Below are 4978 nucleotides of genomic sequence, written 5' to 3' on the forward strand. Positions count from 1 at the left end.
GTATTGTTGGTTGCTGTGCTGGCTTGAAAGGATTTATGTGCCCTAGAAAAGCATGCTTTAATGCTACTCAATCTTGTGGGAGCAACTATTTCTTCTAATGACTATTCAGTACTATAGATTGGAAACTTGATTAGGTTATCTCCATGGAGATGTGGCTCAATCAACTGTGGATATTGAACTTGATTAGATGGAGACATGTCTTCACCCATTGTACATGGGTCTTGATTAGTTTACTGGAGTCCTATAAAAGAGGAGACGTTTTTGAGAATTTGCCTTTTGAGAATAAGGAGAGAGCAGGAGAACCATGACAGAATGACAACAGAACCACAGAGTCAGCCAGCAACCTTTGGAGATGAAGAAGGAGAACGCCATTGGGGAGCTTCAAGAACCAACAGACCTGGAGAGGAAGCTAATGGACGTCACCATGTTCACCATGTGCCTTTCCAGTGGAGAAAGAAACCCTGAACTTCATCAGCCTTTCCTGAGTGAATGTAACCTTTTCTTGGTGCCTTAATTTGGACGTTTTGTAGGCTTGCTTTAATTGGAACATCTTGGCCTTAGAACTGTAAACTAGCAACTTATTAAATTCCCGCCTTTAAAAGTTATTCTAGTTCTGATATATTGCATTCTGGCAGCTAGCAAACTAGAACAGTTGCCCAACCAAATTCTTTGTCCTTATCCATTCTGTACTGACAAATACTGATTTAGTTCCTTCTTTTCTTGACCATATGCTCAGGTGAATGGCAATTAACAGTGCCAATTAACAGCCATGTTAATCACAGTACCAATTCCAATAGCTGCTTAGACATAGACATGCAACATATATCTGGCCAATGAAAATTGTGAGGAAGACTGCAGGGAGCTTCTGAAATTTTTTCTTTTCACTCTTCATAGGGAGTAAATGACATAGTTTACTCCCTGAGGACATTCTAGGTGAGTTACATAAGTCAGTGAAGCATGGAGTTGGTATAGCTATCTCATGACAATGAAGGGACAAGCTTGAGACCCAAGCCAAAAGTGTGAGGGTGACGGCACAAAAAGAAAGGATGACGGATGTCATTGCTGATCCACTAAGATTTACCTGAATTTTCAATATCTTGAGACTTACTGTTTTGTGGACTACGGTTTATGCCATCTTTTATTAGTTTTCCAATTACCTGTGATTGGAAGCACCCCAAGAACCAATTGGTATAAATGAGGTCTAGAAGTGCACATAAACTTAAAGAAAATAAATAGGCCCAATCTAATGTATTAGTGAAAAAGACCCTTTTAGTCATGTTTTATATGCTTTTTCTACTTTTAAAGGAAATAAATGACCATATGTTTTGCTTCTTTGTACAACTTTTTGCTTTAGTAGCATATGTACAATTCAGAATTTCCCAATTTAACCACTTTCAAGGGTACAATTCAGTTATATTAATTACATTTCCAATATTGTGCTACTATCACCAATATCCATTACCCCAATTTTTTCATCACCCCAAATGGAAATTAGGCACCAATTAAATAATAACTCCCCTCCCACGACCCCTGGTAACCAGTAATCTACTATTTCTCTCTAGAAATTTGCTTCTTCCAGCTATTTCAGATAAAAAAATCATATAATATTTGTCCTTTTGTATCTGGCCGACTCCACTCAACGTGATGTCTTCAAGTGTTAGCCATAATAGTCTCATGTATCAGAACTTCATTCCTTTTATAACTGAATAATATTTAATTGTGTGTATACACCCTATTTTGTTTATCGTTTTTCTATTAATGGACAACTCAGTTGCTTCCACCTCTTAGCTACTGTGAATGATGCTTCTATGAACATTAGTATATTAAATGTCTGCTTGAGTCCTTGCTTTCAATTCTTTTGGGTTTATACCTGGAAATGGGATAGTCAGGTCATATAATAATTCTATTTTCAACTTTCTGAGGGACAACCAAACTGATTTCAACAGTGGGGGGAGCTTCAGCTATTTAGGGGAAGAACATACCTCATGGAAAGTATATAAAGTACAAAGTGGCTGGGCTAAGAGTGAGTGGAGATGCCAGACGATATTGACATCTATTTGATTTCTAGGTGATATTGCTATATGAAGTTGGACACAGCAGAAAAAGAGGACTACATGTCTAATTCCTTTATTAATGTCCAAGAAGATATCAGACCAGGATTGCCAATGCTGAGGCAAATCCAAAAGGCCCGTCAAAAAGAAGAAAAGTAACTGGTGACTAATTTGAAAAATAGGCAGAAGTGTATAAAAGAATAAGAATAAGAATGACATGACATTGGATTGTAGAATGCACCAGGGAATGAAAGCAAAGGGTTTGCTTTGCTCCAGATGAGGGGTTATAAAAGTGGTCAGGCTCTTGGCAAGATTGGAGATGACATTGTTGAACGGATTCCTCTCAATGTCAAAACCAGGTGTCATGGGGGGACTTGGAAAGAACATAACTGGAAAATTGGTGACAAAGAGGTCTGGGGAAGAGGTATATGGATAGATATTTCTGAGTGGGCTAAAAACATGAAGATATTTGTGTCCCATGTGAATGTGCACGAGAGGGTGACTTTAGCAAAGGAAGATTTTAATAATCAACTGGGTAAGATGACGCATTCTGTGGATACAAGTCAGCCTCTTTCCCCAGCAACTCCTGTCATTGCCCAATGGGCTCATGAACAAAATGGTCATGGTGGTAGGGATGGAGGTTATGCATGGGCTCAGCAACATGAACTTCCACTAACCAGGAATGATCTGGCTATAGTCACTGCTGAGTGCCCAATCTGCCAGCAGCAAAGACCCACACTCAGCCCCATATATGGTACCATTCCACAAGGTGACCAGTCAGCTACATGGTGGCAGGTTGATTACATTGCACCACTCCCTTCATGAAAGGAGCAGTGATTTGTTCTAACTGGAATAGACACATACTCTGGATATGGGTTTGCTTTCTCTACACACAATGCTTCTGCCAAAACTACCATCTGTGGGCTTACAGAATGCCTTATCCATCATCATGGTATTCCACACAGCATTGCTCCTGATCAAGGAACACACTTCACAGCAAATGAAGTGCGGGAATGGGCACATGCTCATGGAATTCTCTGGTCTTACCATGTTCCCCATCATCCAGAAGCAGCTGGATTGACAGAATGGTGGAATGACCTTTTGAAAACTCAATTACAGTGCCAACTAGGTGGCAATACCTTTAAGGGCTGGGGTAATGTTCTCCAGGAAGAAGTATATGCTCTGAATCAGTGTCCGCTGTATGGTGCTGTTTCTCCCATAGCCAGGATCCATGGGTCCAGGAACCAAGGGGTGGAAATGGGAGTGGCACCACCCACTATTATCCCTAGTGATCCACTAGGAAAAATTTTTATTCCTGTCCCTGTAACCCTGAATTGGGTTACAGGTTTTAGTTCCAAAAGGGGAAGTGCTTCCACCAGGAGAAACAACAATGATTCCATTGAACTGGAATCTAAGACTGTCATCTGGTCAACTTTGGGCTACTCATGCCCCCGGATCAACAAACCAAAAAAATTTTTTTGTCTTATTGTTTTCTATTTAGAAATTAGGTACGGTTTAAGGTGATAAGTATAATTGCCTAGTTGACAAGGGGTGGACTGTCATAGTCAGGTTCATGTGTCAACTCGACCAGGTGGTCGTACCTGTTTGTCTGGTTGGGCAAGTGCTGGCCTGTCTTTTGCTATGAGGACATTTCATAGAATTAAATCATGATCACATCGGCTATATCCACAGTTGATTCCATTTTTAATCGGCCAAGGGGAGTGTTTTCTTTAATGAGTGATGCTTAATCTAATCACTGGAAGCCTTTTAAGGAGGATTCAGAAGAGACAGGTTCTCTTCCTGCTTCAGCCAGTGAGCCTCTCCTGTGGAGTTCATCCAGACCCTCCATCAGAATCATCAGCTTCACAGCCTGCCCTACAGATTTTGGACTCTCCATTCCCATGGTTACATGAGATAATTTTATAAATTTTATATTTATGAGTATTTCTTTTTGATTCTGTTTCTCTAGAGAACCCTAATACATTGGGAAAAGTGAAATTGGTCTTAAAGCATTATTAAAATGGAAAGCTGAGGAAAAATTAGAAAGCTACAAAGGAAAGATTTGTATGAGAAACCAAGCTGAAGAAAAAGCTGCAGAACAATTTCAAATGAGACTTAAGATAAGCAAAACCAAATGAAGCTAGGAGGAGATCATAAGAGAAGCCAGCAAGCCCGTCACCAATTAGATACTCAGAAGGATATTCAGGTTCCCAGAGAGGCATAGCACTGGTTGAGGCCTGAACAGGAAAATGAAGAAGAGGAAGAAAAAGAACATAATGGAGGTGAATATAAGAGTGAAGATTTAAGTATACTGGAAAAATTGCAAATATTGACTATTACTTAAGAGAAGAACATCTACATTGTATTTGGTGTAGAACAGTCTCTGACAATAAAGAAGATTTAACATCAAATTGCTCTGGACCAACTTCTGCAGATCATGACTAAAATTATTCTCAATAAAGTAGAAACAAGAAAAATGTTAATGTTTCCTAGAGGCAGACAACTGAGCAATCAGAATTCCCTAATTTTTTTATGCCAATCAAGAAAGAGGGCCTTTATATGAGTATGATTTTTTATTGTTTTTGCATTTTAGGAAGATATAATTGTTCACTGACTTGAAAACTAATGGGATGCTATTTCAGAGTGCAAGTAGCATGGCCGTGGTCAATTACAATTTATGACTGTACTGTGATGCTTGTGGGATTTAAGGACACCAATAGGTGACTCCCTTCTTCACCATTTTACTTTGGAACAAATTGAAAGATAAGACACAGGAGTCAGAGGGAGATCAAAATAACAGTTTTATTAGTGATGAAACTGAAATAGAGAACAAGATTGTCCCCTATTTAGGCTTCTAGTGTTTCTCCCTGATTGGAGGTCCCATCTCTGCAGTATGAGACCAGGAAGCTCTCAAGGTTGTGGAATAT

General features: G+C 39.4%; 1 pseudogene; it reads left to right on the forward strand.

The window, feature by feature from the left end:
* The first annotated feature begins 2081 nt into the window (after positions 1-2081).
* Positions 2082-4496, forward strand: LOC143679521 (G patch domain-containing protein 11-like; annotated as a pseudogene).
* The last annotated feature ends 482 nt before the right edge of the window (positions 4497-4978 follow it).

Source organism: Tamandua tetradactyla, chromosome 4, assembly GCF_023851605.1.
Source record: "Tamandua tetradactyla isolate mTamTet1 chromosome 4, mTamTet1.pri, whole genome shotgun sequence".
Classification (NCBI taxonomy): Eukaryota; Metazoa; Chordata; class Mammalia; order Pilosa; family Myrmecophagidae; genus Tamandua; species Tamandua tetradactyla.